Source organism: Oryzias latipes, chromosome 1, assembly GCF_053564925.1.
Source record: "Oryzias latipes strain Hd-rR chromosome 1, Olatipes_Hd-rR_3.1".
In the NCBI taxonomy this organism is placed as follows: domain Eukaryota; kingdom Metazoa; phylum Chordata; class Actinopteri; order Beloniformes; family Adrianichthyidae; genus Oryzias; species Oryzias latipes.
In genome coordinates, this window is record NC_136237.1 from 3,579,994 (window position 1) to 3,593,683 (window position 13,690).

At 41.8% G+C, this 13,690-nt stretch overlaps 23 non-coding genes across 23 annotated transcripts; 10 read left to right on the forward strand and 13 right to left on the reverse strand.

Moving 5' to 3' along the window:
• Window positions 1–442: 442 nt before the first annotated feature.
• On the forward strand, window positions 443–514 carry trnae-cuc (transfer RNA glutamic acid (anticodon CUC)). The gene has a single exon. It is a non-coding gene; the product is annotated as a tRNA-Glu (tRNA).
• A 344-nt stretch (window positions 515–858) lies between these two features.
• On the reverse strand, window positions 859–929 carry trnag-ucc (transfer RNA glycine (anticodon UCC)). The gene has a single exon. It is a non-coding gene; the product is annotated as a tRNA-Gly (tRNA).
• A 193-nt stretch (window positions 930–1,122) lies between these two features.
• trnae-uuc (transfer RNA glutamic acid (anticodon UUC)) lies at window positions 1,123–1,194 on the forward strand. The gene has a single exon. It is a non-coding gene; the product is annotated as a tRNA-Glu (tRNA).
• A 313-nt stretch (window positions 1,195–1,507) lies between these two features.
• On the reverse strand, window positions 1,508–1,578 carry trnag-gcc (transfer RNA glycine (anticodon GCC)). The gene has a single exon. It is a non-coding gene; the product is annotated as a tRNA-Gly (tRNA).
• An 851-nt stretch (window positions 1,579–2,429) lies between these two features.
• On the reverse strand, window positions 2,430–2,500 carry trnae-uuc (transfer RNA glutamic acid (anticodon UUC)). Its single transcript has one exon. It is a non-coding gene; the product is annotated as a tRNA-Glu (tRNA).
• Window positions 2,501–3,078: 578 nt separating this feature from the next.
• trnag-gcc (transfer RNA glycine (anticodon GCC)) lies at window positions 3,079–3,149 on the reverse strand. The gene has a single exon. It is a non-coding gene; the product is annotated as a tRNA-Gly (tRNA).
• An 878-nt stretch (window positions 3,150–4,027) lies between these two features.
• On the reverse strand, window positions 4,028–4,098 carry trnag-ucc (transfer RNA glycine (anticodon UCC)). Its single transcript has one exon. It is a non-coding gene; the product is annotated as a tRNA-Gly (tRNA).
• A 193-nt stretch (window positions 4,099–4,291) lies between these two features.
• Window positions 4,292–4,363, forward strand: trnae-uuc (transfer RNA glutamic acid (anticodon UUC)). The gene has a single exon. It is a non-coding gene; the product is annotated as a tRNA-Glu (tRNA).
• Window positions 4,364–5,598: 1,235 nt separating this feature from the next.
• trnae-uuc (transfer RNA glutamic acid (anticodon UUC)) lies at window positions 5,599–5,669 on the reverse strand. The gene has a single exon. It is a non-coding gene; the product is annotated as a tRNA-Glu (tRNA).
• Window positions 5,670–6,247: 578 nt separating this feature from the next.
• Window positions 6,248–6,318, reverse strand: trnag-gcc (transfer RNA glycine (anticodon GCC)). The gene has a single exon. It is a non-coding gene; the product is annotated as a tRNA-Gly (tRNA).
• Window positions 6,319–7,196: 878 nt separating this feature from the next.
• Window positions 7,197–7,267, reverse strand: trnag-ucc (transfer RNA glycine (anticodon UCC)). The gene has a single exon. It is a non-coding gene; the product is annotated as a tRNA-Gly (tRNA).
• A 193-nt stretch (window positions 7,268–7,460) lies between these two features.
• Window positions 7,461–7,532, forward strand: trnae-uuc (transfer RNA glutamic acid (anticodon UUC)). Its single transcript has one exon. It is a non-coding gene; the product is annotated as a tRNA-Glu (tRNA).
• An 846-nt stretch (window positions 7,533–8,378) lies between these two features.
• On the forward strand, window positions 8,379–8,450 carry trnae-cuc (transfer RNA glutamic acid (anticodon CUC)). The gene has a single exon. It is a non-coding gene; the product is annotated as a tRNA-Glu (tRNA).
• Window positions 8,451–8,767: 317 nt separating this feature from the next.
• On the reverse strand, window positions 8,768–8,838 carry trnag-ucc (transfer RNA glycine (anticodon UCC)). The gene has a single exon. It is a non-coding gene; the product is annotated as a tRNA-Gly (tRNA).
• Window positions 8,839–9,031: 193 nt separating this feature from the next.
• On the forward strand, window positions 9,032–9,103 carry trnae-uuc (transfer RNA glutamic acid (anticodon UUC)). The gene has a single exon. It is a non-coding gene; the product is annotated as a tRNA-Glu (tRNA).
• A 313-nt stretch (window positions 9,104–9,416) lies between these two features.
• Window positions 9,417–9,487, reverse strand: trnag-gcc (transfer RNA glycine (anticodon GCC)). The gene has a single exon. It is a non-coding gene; the product is annotated as a tRNA-Gly (tRNA).
• Window positions 9,488–9,949: 462 nt separating this feature from the next.
• Window positions 9,950–10,021, forward strand: trnae-cuc (transfer RNA glutamic acid (anticodon CUC)). The gene has a single exon. It is a non-coding gene; the product is annotated as a tRNA-Glu (tRNA).
• A 344-nt stretch (window positions 10,022–10,365) lies between these two features.
• On the reverse strand, window positions 10,366–10,436 carry trnag-ucc (transfer RNA glycine (anticodon UCC)). The gene has a single exon. It is a non-coding gene; the product is annotated as a tRNA-Gly (tRNA).
• A 193-nt stretch (window positions 10,437–10,629) lies between these two features.
• trnae-uuc (transfer RNA glutamic acid (anticodon UUC)) lies at window positions 10,630–10,701 on the forward strand. Its single transcript has one exon. It is a non-coding gene; the product is annotated as a tRNA-Glu (tRNA).
• A 313-nt stretch (window positions 10,702–11,014) lies between these two features.
• On the reverse strand, window positions 11,015–11,085 carry trnag-gcc (transfer RNA glycine (anticodon GCC)). The gene has a single exon. It is a non-coding gene; the product is annotated as a tRNA-Gly (tRNA).
• A 1,142-nt stretch (window positions 11,086–12,227) lies between these two features.
• trnae-uuc (transfer RNA glutamic acid (anticodon UUC)) lies at window positions 12,228–12,299 on the forward strand. The gene has a single exon. It is a non-coding gene; the product is annotated as a tRNA-Glu (tRNA).
• Window positions 12,300–13,145: 846 nt separating this feature from the next.
• On the forward strand, window positions 13,146–13,217 carry trnae-cuc (transfer RNA glutamic acid (anticodon CUC)). The gene has a single exon. It is a non-coding gene; the product is annotated as a tRNA-Glu (tRNA).
• A 344-nt stretch (window positions 13,218–13,561) lies between these two features.
• trnag-ucc (transfer RNA glycine (anticodon UCC)) lies at window positions 13,562–13,632 on the reverse strand. Its single transcript has one exon. It is a non-coding gene; the product is annotated as a tRNA-Gly (tRNA).
• Between the last annotated feature and the right edge of the window lie 58 nt (window positions 13,633–13,690).

The window sequence follows — 13,690 nt, forward strand, 5'->3', positions numbered from 1 at the left end:
CCACATTAAAGGTAGAATCTCCCAGCCTGTGCAAATTTCTGCAGGGAAGAGTTCCCGCCTCTAGTCCAAGAGCCCATCATTGTTGCACAGTGGCACAAGCCATTTACTTGCCCATGTATATGTTTATGCAGTAATTAATGTGCATTTGAACTATCAGCCCAGGAGTACTAGCAGCATGTGTGGGGCAGAGTTACCTGATCCATCTGGACATCTGTTTGACTTTTTAAAGTAGACACATGTTGCAGTCAAGAAGACAAACATCCCAATGGCAGCAAGATGAACAACACAATAAACTGAAGAAATTTGCTACAGTAAAAATAAATGGGCACTGTTCCAAAAATCAGAAATATCTACAACAAGGCCACATCAAAATTGCAGTCTTTTGCAACGTATGCTAATTCTTGTAGTCTGTTAAAAATGTTGTTTGCTTCATGCAGGCATTTCCCTGATGGTCTAATGGCTAGGATTTGGCGCTCTCACCGCCACGGTCCGGGTTCAATTCCCGGTCAGGGAATCCACCATGTTTAAAGGAGAACTCACCTGAAACCCTAGTTTAACCTATGCACATAATGACACACATTATAAACCACTTTTCAATAGAGACTTATCTAAGACTTGAACCAACCTTGTCATTTGAACACATTCTAAACAAGGGATTCCAAGAGAAGCAAACATTTCTCAGCATTGAATGATTTCTCTGGCAATATAGACATGAAGATGGAAAATTCGACACTTCAGTAGTGTGTGGGCTATGTTTTCCATGTCTTGGATCAACATTAGACATTACAGGTTGACATTTTACAGGTTTTATTTCAATAATATTTAGCATGAAGTTTAATTCTCAAAAACTCCAATCAATGCATTGGCTGGGAATTGAACCCAGGTCAACTGCTTGGAAGGCAGCTATGCTACCACTATACCACCAATGCCCACTGTGTCAAAAGGACACCGCATTAAAACTAGAATGTCTAAGACTGTGCAAAGTTGTGCAAGGAAGAGTCCCCACATCCAGTCCAAGAACCCATCATTGTTGCACAGTAGCCCAAGCCATTCACCCGCCCAGCTATGACATCCCCTATGCTACCAATGCCAACTCTCTTGAAGCATTTCCACAGGAGAATTTCCCTGATGGTCTAATGGCTAGGATTTGGTGCTTTCACCGCCACGGTCTGGGTTCAATTCCCGGTCAGGGAATCCTCTATGTTCAAAAGGAAACTGGCATGAAACACTAGTTTAACCTACAATGACACACATCCTGAACCATTTTTCAAAGAGAGACCAACCTTGCGTGTTGACCACATCCTAAAGAAGATAACCCAATGAATGAAAGCATCTCTCAGCATTGAATGATTTCTCTTACAAGACGAAAACGCCAGCATTTCTGTAGTGTGAGCTAAGCTTTCCTTGTCATAGATCGACATTGGGCTTTTTACGTTGACACTCTACATGTTTTAATGAAATACTTTGACACAAGAAGGTTACTGAACATAACAAAAACAGCAATCAATGCATTGGCTGGGAATTGAACCCAGGTCAACTGCATGGCAAGCAGCTATGCTACCACTATACCACCAATGCCCACACAAGTGATGCTACCCCCACATTAAAGGTACAATCTCCCAGCCTGTGCAAATTTCTGCAGGGAAGAGTTCCCGCCTCTAGTCCAAGAGCCCATCATTGTAGCACAGTGGCACAAGCCATTTACTTGCCCATGTATATGTTTATGCAGTAATTAATGTGCATTTGAACTATCAGCCCAGGAGTACTAGCAGCATGTGTGGGGCAGAGTTACCTGATCCATCTGGACATCTGTTTGACTTTTTAAAGTAGACACATGTTGCAGTCAAGAAGACAAACATCCCAATGGCAGCAAGATGAACAACACAACAAACTGAAGAAATTTGCTACAGTAAAAATAAATGGGCACTGTTCCAAAAATCAGAAATATCTACAACAAGGCCACATCAAAATTGCAGTCTTTTGCAACGTATGCTAATTCTTGTAGTCTGTTAAAAATGTTGTTTGCTTCATGCAGGAATTTCCCTCATGGTCTAATGGCTAGGATTTGGCGCTCTCACCGCCACAGTCCGGGTTCAATTCCCGGTCAGGGAATCCATCCTAGTTTAGCCTATGCACGTAATGACACACATTATAAACCACTTTTCAATAGAGACTTATCTAAGACTTGAACCAACCTTGTCATTTGAACACATTCTAAACAAGGGATTCCAAGAGAAGCAAATATTTCTCAGCATTTGAATGATTTCTCTGGCAATATAGACATGAAGATGGAAAATTCGAAGCTTCAGTAGCGTGTGGGCTATGTTTTCCATGTCTTGGATCAACATTAGACATTACAGGTTGACATTTTACAGGTTTTATTTCAATAATATTTAGCATGAAGTTTAATTCTCAAAAACACTAATCAATGCATTGGCTGGGAATTGAACCCAGGTCAACTGCTTGAAAGGCAGCTATGCTACCACTATACCACCAATGCCCACTGTGTCAAAAGGACACCGCATTAAAACTAGAATGTCTAAGACTGTGCAAAGTTGTGCAAGGAAGAGTCCCCACATCCAGTCCAAGAACCCATCATTGTTGCACAGTAGCCCAAGCCATTCACCCGCCCAGCTATGACATCCCCTATGCTACCAATGCCAACTCTCTTGAAGCATTTCCACAGGAGAATTTCCCTGATGGTCTAATGGCTAGGATTTGGTGCTTTCACCGCCACGGTCCGGGTTCAATTCCCTGTCAGCGAATCCTCTATGTTCAAAAGGAAACTGGCCAGAAACACTAGTTTAACCTACAATGACACACATCCTGAACCATTTTTCAAAGAGAGACCAACCTTGCGTGTTGACCACATCCTAAAGAAGATAACCCAATGAATGAAAGCATCTCTCAGCATTGAATGATTTCTCTTACAAGATGAAAACGCCAGCATTTCTGTAGTGTGAGCTAAGCTTTCCTTGTCATAGATCGACATTGGGCTTTTTACGTTGACACTCTACATGTTTTAATGAAATACTTTGACACAAGAAGGTTACTGAACATAACAAAAACAGCAATCAATGCATTGGCTGGGAATTGAACCCAGGTCAACTGCATGGCAAGCAGCTATGCTACCACTATACCACCAATGCCCACACAAGTGATGCTACCCCCACATTAAAGGTAGAATCTCCCAGCCTGTGCAAATTTCTGCAGGGAAGAGTTCCCGCCTCTAGTCCAAGAGCCCATCATTGTTGCACAGTGGCACAAGCCATTTACTTGCCCATGTATATGTTTATGCAGTAATTAATGTGCATTTGAACTATCAGCCCAGGAGTACTAGCAGCATGTGTGGGGCAGAGTTACCTGATCCATCTGGACATCTGTTTGACTTTTTAAAGTAGACACATGTTGCAGTCAAGAAGACAAACATCCCAATGGCAGCAAGATGAACAACACAACAAACTGAAGAAATTTGCTACAGTAAAAATAAATGGGCACTGTTCCAAAAATCAGAAATATCTACAACAAGGCCACATCAAAATTGCAGTCTTTTGCAACGTATGCTAATTCTTGTAGTCTGTTAAAAATGTTGTTTGCTTCATGCAGGAATTTCCCTCATGGTCTAATGGCTAGGATTTGGCGCTCTCACCGCCACGGTCTGGGTTCAATTCCCGGTCAGGGAATCCACCATGTTTAAAGGAGAACTCACCTGAAACCCTAGTTTAGCCTATGCACATAATGACACACATTATAAACCACTTTTCAATAGAGACTTATCTATGACTTGAACCAACCTTGTCATTTGAACACATTCTAAACAAGGGATTCCAAGAGAAGCAAACATTTCTCAGCATTGAATGATTTCTCTGGCAATATAGACATGAAAATGGAAAATTCGACACTTCAGTAGTGTGTGGGCTATGTTTTCCATGTCTTGGATCAACATTAGACATTACAGGTTGACATTTTACAGGTTTTATTTGAATAATATTTAGCATGAAGTTTAATTCTCAAAAACACTAATCAATGCATTGGCTGGGAATTGAACCCAGGTCAACTGCTTGGAAGGCAGCTATGCTACCACTATACCACCAATGCCCACTGTGTCAAAAGGACACCGCATTAAAACTAGAATGTCTAAGACTGTGCAAAGTTGTGCAAGGAAGAGTCCCCACATCCAGTCCAAGAACCCATCATTGTTGCACAGTAGCCCAAGCCATTCACCCGCCCAGCTATGACATCCCCTATGCTACCAATGCCAACTCTCTTGAAGCATTTCCACAGGAGAATTTCCCTGATGGTCTAATGGCTAGGATTTGGCGCTTTCACCGCCACGGTCCGGGTTCAATTCCCGGTCAGGGAATCCTCTATGTTCAAAAGGAAACTGGCATGAAACACTAGTTTAACCTACAATGACACACATCCTGAACCATTTTTCAAAGAGAGACCAACCTTGCGTGTTGACCACATCCTAAAGAAGATAACCCAATGAATGAAAGCATCTCTCAGCATTGAATGATTTCTCTTACAAGACGAAAACGCCAGCATTTCTGTAGTGTGAGCTAAGCTTTCCTTGTCATAGATCGACATTGGGCTTTTTACGTTGACACTCTACATGTTTTAATGAAATACTTTGACACAAGAAGGTTACTGAACATAACAAAAACAGCAATCAATGCATTGGCTGGGAATTGAACCCAGGTCAACTGCATGGCAAGCAGCTATGCTACCACTATACCACCAATAACCACACAAGTGATGCTACCCCCACATTAAAGGTAGAATCTCCCAGCCTGTGCAAATTTCTGCAGGGAAGAGTTCCCGCCTCTAGTCCAAGAGCCCATCATTGTAGCACAGTGGCACAAGCCATTTACTTGCCCATGTATATGTTTATGCAGTAATTAATGTGCATTTGAACTATCAGCCCAGGAGTACTAGCAGCATGTGTGGGGCAGAGTTACCTGATCCATCTGGACATCTGTTTGACTTTTTAAAGTAGACACATGTTGCAGTCAAGAAGACAAACATCCCAATGGCAGCAAGATGAACAACACAACAAACTGAAGAAATTTGCTACAGTAAAAATAAATGGGCACTGTTCCAAAAATCAGAAATATCTACAACAAGGCCACATCAAAATTGCAGTCTTTTGCAACGTATGCTAATTCTTGTAGTCTGTTAAAAATGTTGTTTGCTTCATGCAGGAATTTCCCTCATGGTCTAATGGCTAGGATTTGGCGCTCTCACCGCCACAGTCCGGGTTCAATTCCCGGTCAGGGAATCCACCCTAGTTTAGCCTATGCACGTAATGACACACATTATAAACCACTTTTCAATAGAGACTTATCTAAGACTTGAACCAACCTTGTCATTTGAACACATTCTAAACAAGGGATTCCAAGAGAAGCAAATATTTCTCAGCATTTGAATGATTTCTCTGGCAATATAGACATGAAGATGGAAAATTCGACACTTCAGTAGCGTGTGGGCTATGTTTTCCATGTCTTGGATCAACATTAGACATTACAGGTTGACATTTTACAGGTTTTATTTCAATAATATTTAGCATGAAGTTTAATTCTCAAAAACACTAATCAATGCATTGGCTGGGAATTGAACCCAGGTCAACTGCTTGAAAGGCAGCTATGCTACCACTATACCACCAATGCCCACTGTGTCAAAAGGACACCGCATTAAAACTAGAATGTCTAAGACTGTGCAAAGTTGTGCAAGGAAGAGTCCCCACATCCAGTCCAAGAACCCATCATTGTTGCACAGTAGCCCAAGCCATTCACCCGCCCAGCTATGACATCCCCTATGCTACCAATGCCAACTCTCTTGAAGCATTTCCACAGGAGAATTTCCCTGATGGTCTAATGGCTAGGATTTGGTGCTTTCACCGCCACGGTCCAGGTTCAATTCCCGGTCAGCGAATCCTCTATGTTCAAAAGGAAACTGGCCAGAAACACTAGTTTAACCTACAATGACACACATCCTGAACCATTTTTCAAAGAGAGACCAACCTTGCGTGTTGACCACATCCTAAAGAAGATAACCCAATGAATGAAAGCATCTCTCAGCATTGAATGATTTCTCTTACAAGATGAAAACGCCAGCATTTCTGTAGTGTGAGCTAAGCTTTCCTTGTCATAGATCGACATTGGGCTTTTTACGTTGACACTCTACATGTTTTAATGAAATACTTTGACACAAGAAGGTTACTGAACATAACAAAAACAGCAATCAATGCATTGGCTGGGAATTGAACCCAGGTCAACTGCATGGCAAGCAGCTATGCTACCACTATACCACCAATGCCCACACAAGTGATGCTACCCCCACATTAAAGGTAGAATCTCCCAGCCTGTGCAAATTTCTGCAGGGAAGAGTTCCCGCCTCTAGTCCAAGAGCCCATCATTGTTGCACAGTGGCACAAGCCATTTACTTGCCCATGTATATGTTTATGCAGTAATTAATGTGCATTTGAACTATCAGCCCAGGAGTACTAGCAGCATGTGTGGGGCAGAGTTACCTGATCCATCTGGACATCTGTTTGACTTTTTAAAGTAGACACATGTTGCAGTCAAGAAGACAAACATCCCAATGGCAGCAAGATGAACAACACAACAAACTGAAGAAATTTGCTACAGTAAAAATAAATGGGCACTGTTCCAAAAATCAGAAATATCTACAACAAGGCCACATCAAAATTGCAGTCTTTTGCAACGTATGCTAATTCTTGTAGTCTGTTAAAAATGTTGTTTGCTTCATGCAGGAATTTCCCTCATGGTCTAATGGCTAGGATTTGGCGCTCTCACCGCCACGGTCTGGGTTCAATTCCCGGTCAGGGAATCCACCATGTTTAAAGGAGAACTCACCTGAAACCCTAGTTTAGCCTATGCACATAATGACACACATTATAAACCACTTTTCAATAGAGACTTATCTATGACTTGAACCAACCTTGTCATTTGAACACATTCTAAACAAGGGATTCCAAGAGAAGCAAACATTTCTCAGCATTGAATGATTTCTCTGGCAATATAGACATGAAAATGGAAAATTCGACACTTCAGTAGTGTGTGGGCTATGTTTTCCATGTCTTGGATCAACATTAGACATTACAGGTTGACATTTTACAGGTTTTATTTGAATAATATTTAGCATGAAGTTTAATTCTCAAAAACACTAATCAATGCATTGGCTGGGAATTGAACCCAGGTCAACTGCTTGGAAGGCAGCTATGCTACCACTATACCACCAATGCCCACTGTGTCAAAAGGACACCGCATTAAAACTAGAATGTCTAAGACTGTGCAAAGTTGTGCAAGGAAGAGTCCCCACATCCAGTCCAAGAACCCATCATTGTTGCACAGTAGCCCAAGCCATTCACCCGCCCAGCTATGACATCCCCTATGCTACCAATGCCAACTCTCTTGAAGCATTTCCACAGGAGAATTTCCCTGATGGTCTAATGGCTAGGATTTGGCGCTTTCACCGCCACGGTCCGGGTTCAATTCCCGGTCAGGGAATCCTCTATGTTCAAAAGGAAACTGGCATGAAACACTAGTTTAACCTACAATGACACACATCCTGAACCATTTTTCAAAGAGAGACCAACCTTGCGTGTTGACCACATCCTAAAGAAGATAACCCAATGAATGAAAGCATCTCTCAGCATTGAATGATTTCTCTTACAAGACGAAAACGCCAGCATTTCTGTAGTGTGAGCTAAGCTTTCCTTGTCATAGATCGACATTGGGCTTTTTACGTTGACACTCTACATGTTTTAATGAAATACTTTGACACAAGAAGGTTACTGAACATAACAAAAACAGCAATCAATGCATTGGCTGGGAATTGAACCCAGGTCAACTGCATGGCAAGCAGCTATGCTACCACTATACCACCAATAACCACACAAGTGATGCTACCCCCACATTAAAGGTAGAATCTCCCAGCCTGTGCAAATTTCTGCAGGGAAGAGTTCCCGCCTCTAGTCCAAGAGCCCATCATTGTTGCACAGTGGCACAAGCCATTTACTTGCCCATGTATATGTTTATGCAGTAATTAATGTGCATTTGAACTATCAGCCCAGGAGTACTAGCAGCATGTGTGGGGCAGAGTTACCTGATCCATCTGGACATCTGTTTGACTTTTTAAAGTAGACACATGTTGCAGTCAAGAAGACAAACATCCCAATGGCAGCAAGATGAACAACACAACAAACTGAAGAAATTTGCTACAGTAAAAATAAATGGGCACTGTTCCAAAAATCAGAAATATCTACAACAAGGCCACATCAAAATTGCAGTCTTTTGCAACGTATGCTAATTCTTGTAGTCTGTTAAAAATGTTGTTTGCTTCATGCAGGAATTTCCCTGATGGTCTAATGGCTAGGATTTGGCGCTCTCACCGCCACAGTCCGGGTTCAATTCCCGGTCAGGGAATCCACCCTAGTTTAGCCTATGCACATAATGACACACATTATAAACCACTTTTCAATAGAGACTTATCTAAGACTTGAACCAACCTTGTCATTTGAACACATTCTAAACAAGGGATTCCAAGAGAAGCAAATATTTCTCAGCATTTGAATGATTTCTCTGGCAATATAGACATGAAGATGGAAAATTCGACACTTCAGTAGTGTGTGGGCTATGTTTTCCATGTCTTGGATCAACATTAGACATTACAGGTTGACATTTTACAGGTTTTATTTCAATAATATTTAGCATGAAGTTTAATTCTCAAAAACTCTAATCAATGCATTGGCTGGGAATTGAACCCAGGTCAACTGCTTGGAAGGCAGCTATGCTACCACTATACCACCAATGCCCACTGTGTCAAAAGGACACCGCATTAAAACTAGAATGTCTAAGACTGTGCAAAGTTGTGCAAGGAAGAGTCCCCACATCCAGTCCAAGAACCCATCATTGTTGCACAGTAGCCCAAGCCATTCACCCGCCCAGCTATGACATCCCCTATGCTACCAATGCCAACTCTCTTGAAGCATTTCCACAGGAGAATTTCCCTGATGGTCTAATGGCTAGGATTTGGTGCTTTCACCGCCACGGTCCGGGTTCAATTCCCGGTCAGCGAATCCTCTATGTTCAAAAGGAAACTGGCCAGAAACACTAGTTTAACCTACAATGACACACATCCTGAACCATTTTTCAAAGAGAGACCAACCTTGCGTGTTGACCACATCCTAAAGAAGATAACCCAATGAATGAAAGCATCTCTCAGCATTGAATGATTTCTCTTACAAGATGAAAACGCCAGCATTTCTGTAGTGTGAGCTAAGCTTTCCTTGTCATAGATCGACATTGGGCTTTTTACGTTGACACTCTACATGTTTTAATGAAATACTTTGACACAAGAAGGTTACTGAACATAACAAAAACAGCAATCAATGCATTGGCTGGGAATTGAACCCAGGTCAACTGCATGGCAAGCAGCTATGCTACCACTATACCACCAATGCCCACACAATTGATGCTACCCCCACATTAAAGGTAGAATCTCCCAGCCTGTGCAAATTTCTGCAGGGAAGAGTTCCCGCCTCTAGTCCAAGAGCCCATCATTGTTGCACAGTGGCACAAGCCATTTACTTGCCCATGTATATGTTTATGCAGTAATTAATGTGCATTTGAACTATCAGCCCAGGAGTACTAGCAGCATGTGTGGGGCAGAGTTACCTGATCCATCTGGACATCTGTTTGACTTTTTAAAGTAGACACATGTTGCAGTCAAGAAGACAAACATCCCAATGGCAGCAAGATGAACAACACAATAAACTGAAGAAATTTGCTACAGTAAAAATAAATGGGCACTGTTCCAAAAATCAGAAATATCTACAAGAAGGCCACATCAAAATTGCAGTCTTTTGCAACGTATGCTAATTCTTGTAGTCTGTTAAAAATGTTGTTTGCTTCATGCAGGCATTTCCCTGATGGTCTAATGGCTCGGATTTGGCGCTCTCACCGCCACGGTCCGGGTTCAATTCCCGGTCAGGGAATCCACCATGTTTATAGGAGAACTCACCTGAAACCCTAGTTAAGCCTATGCACATAATGACACACATTATAAACCACTTTTCAATAGAGACTTATCTAAGACTTGAACCAACCTTGTCATTTGAACACATTCTAAACAAGGGATTCCAAGAGAAGCAAACATTTCTCAGCATTGAATGATTTCTCTGGCAATATAGACATGAAGATGGAAAATTTGACACTTCAGTAGTGTGTGGGCTATGTTTTCCATGTCTTGGATCAACATTAGACATTACAGGTTGACATTTTACAGGTTTTATTTCAATAATATTTAGCATGAAGTTTAATTCTCAAAAACTCTAATCAATGCATTGGCTGGGAATTGAACCCAGGTCAACTGCTTGGAAGGCAGCTATGCTACCACTATACCACCAATGCCCACTGTGTCAAAAGGACACCGCATTAAAACTAGAATGTCTAAGACTGTGCAAAGTTGTGCAAGGAAGAGTCCCCACATCCAGTCCAAGAACCCATCATTGTTGCACAGTAGCCCAAGTCATTCACCAGCCCAGCTATGACATCCCCTATGCTACCAATGCCAACTCTCTTGAAGCATTTCCACAGGAGAATTTCCCTGATGGTCTAATGGCTAGGATTTGGCGCTTTCACCGCCACGATCCGGGTTCAATTCCCGGTCAGGGAATCCTCTATGTTCAAAAGGAAACTGGCATGAAACACTAGTTTAACCTACAATGACACACATCCCGAACCATTTTTCAAAGAGAGACCAACCTTGCGTGTTGACCACATCCTAAAGAAGATAACCCAATAAATGAAAGCATCTCTCAGCATTGATTGATTTCTCTTACAAGACGAAAACGCCAGCATTTCAGTAGTGTGAGCTAAGCTTTCCTTGTCATAGATCGACATTGGGCTTTTTACGTTGACACTCTACATGTTTTAATGAAATACTTTGACACAAGAAGGTTACTCAACATAACAAAAACAGCAATCAATGCATTGGCTGGGAATTGAACCCAGGTCAACTGCATGGCAAGCAGCTATGCTACCACTATACCACCAATGCCCACACAAGTGATGCTACCCCCACATTAAAGGTAGAATCTCCCAGCCTGTGCAAATTTCTGCAGGGAAGAGTTCCCGCCTCTAGTCCAAGAGCCCATCATTGTTGCACAGTGGCACAAGCCATTTACTTGCCCATGTATATGTTTATGCAGTAATTAATGTGCATTTGAACTATCAGCCCAGGAGTACTAGCAGCATGTGTGGGGCAGAGTTACCTGATCCATCTGGACATCTGTTTGACTTTTTAAAGTAGACACATGTTGCAGTCAAGAAGACAAACATCCCAATGGCAGCAAGATGAACAACACAACAAACTGAAGAAATTTGCTACAGTAAAAATAAATGGGCACTGTTCCAAAAATCAGAAATATCTACAACAAGGCCACATCAAAATTGCAGTCTTTTGCAACGTATGCTAATTCTTGTAGTCTGTTAAAAATGTTGTTTGCTTCATGCAGGAATTTCCCTCATGGTCTAATGGCTAGGATTTGGCGCTCTCACTGCCACGGTCCGGGTTCAATTCCCGGTCAGGGAATCCACCATGTTTAAAGGAGAACTCACCTGAAACCCTAGTTAAGCCTATGCACATAATGACACACATTATAAACCACTTTTCAATAGAGACTTATCTAAGACTTGAACCAACCTTGTCATTTGAACACATTCTAAACAAGGGATTCCAAGAGAAGCAAACATTTCTCAGCATTGAATGATTTCTCTGGCAATATAGACATGAAGATGGAAAATTTGACACTTCAGTAGTGTGTGGGCTATGTTTTCCATGTCTTGGATCAACATTAGACATTACAGGTTGACATTTTACAGGTTTTATTTGAATAATATTTAGCATGAAGTTTAATTCTCAAAAACTCTAATCAATGCATTGGCTGGGAATTGAACACAGGTCAAGTGCTTGGAAGGCAGCTATGCTACCACTATACCACCAATGCCCACTGTGTCAAAAGGACACCGCATTAAAACTAGAATGTCTAAGACTGTGCAAAGTTGTGCAAGGAAGAGTCCCCACATCCAGTCCAAGAACCCATCATTGTTGCACAGTAGCCCAAGTCATTCACCCGCCCAGCTATGACATCCCCTATGCTACCAATGCCAACTCTCTTGAAGCATTTCCACAGGAGAATTTCCCTGATGGTCTAATGGCTAGGATTTGGCGCTTTCACCGCCACGGTCCGGGTTCAATTCCCGGTCAGGGAATCCTCTATGTTCAAAAGGAAACTGGCATGAAACACTAGTTTAACCTACAATGACACACATCCTGAACCATTTTTCAAAGAGAGACCAACCTTGCGTGTTGACCACATCCTAAAGAAGATAACCCAATGAATGAAAGCATCTCTCAGCATTGAATGATTTCTCTTACAAGACGAAAACGCCAGCATTTCTGTAGTGTGAGCTAAGCTTTCCTTGTCATAGATCGACATTGGGCTTTTTACGTTGACACTCTACATGTTTTAATGAAATACTTTGACACAAGAAGGTTACTGAACATAACAAAAACAGCAATCAATGCATTGGCTGGGAATTGAACCCAGGTGAATTGCATGGCAAGCAGCTATGCTACCACTATACCACCAATGCCCACACAAGTGATGCTACCCCCACATTAAAGGTAGAATCTCCCAGCCTGTGCAAATTTCTGCAGGGAAGAGTTCCCGCCTCTAGTCCAAGAGCCCATCATTGTTGCACAGTGGCACAAGCCATTTACTTGCCCATGTATATGTTTATGCAGTAATTAATGTGCATTTGAACTATCAGCCCAGGAGTACTAGCAGCATGTGTGGGGCAGAGTTACCTGATCCATCTGGACATCTGTTTGACTTTTTAAAGTAGACACATGTTGCAGTCAAGAAGACAAACATCCCAATGGCAGCAAGATGAACAACACAACAAACTGAAGAAATTTGCTACAGTAAAAATAAATGGGCACTGTTCCAAAAATCAGAAATATCTACAACAAGGCCACATCAAAATTGCAGTCTTTTGCAACGTATGCTAATTCTTGTAGTCTGTTAAAAATGTTGTTTGCTTCATGCAGGCATTTCCCTGATGGTCTAATGGCTAGGATTTGGCGCTCTCACCGCCACGGTCCGGGTTCAATTCCCGGTCAGGGAATCCACCATGTTTAAAGGAGAACTCACCTGAAACACTAGTTTAGCCTATGCACATAATGACACACATTATAAACCACTTTTCAATAGAGACTTATCTATGACTAGAACCAACCTTGTCATTTGAACACATTCTAAACAAGGGATTCCAAGAGAAGCAAACATTTCTCAGCATTGAATGATTTCTCTGGCAATATAGACATGAAGATGGAAAATTCGACACTTCAGTAGTGTGTGGGCTATGTTTTCCATGTCTTGGATCAACATTAGACATTACAGGTTGACATTTTACAGGTTTTATTTGAATAATATTTAGCATGAAGTTTAATTCTCAAAAACACTAATCAATGCATTGGTTGGGAATTGAACCCAGGTCAACTGCTTGGAAGGCAGCTATGCTACCACTATACCACCAATGCCCACTGTGTCAAAAGGACACCGCATTAAAACTAGAATGTCTAAGACTGTGCAAAGTTG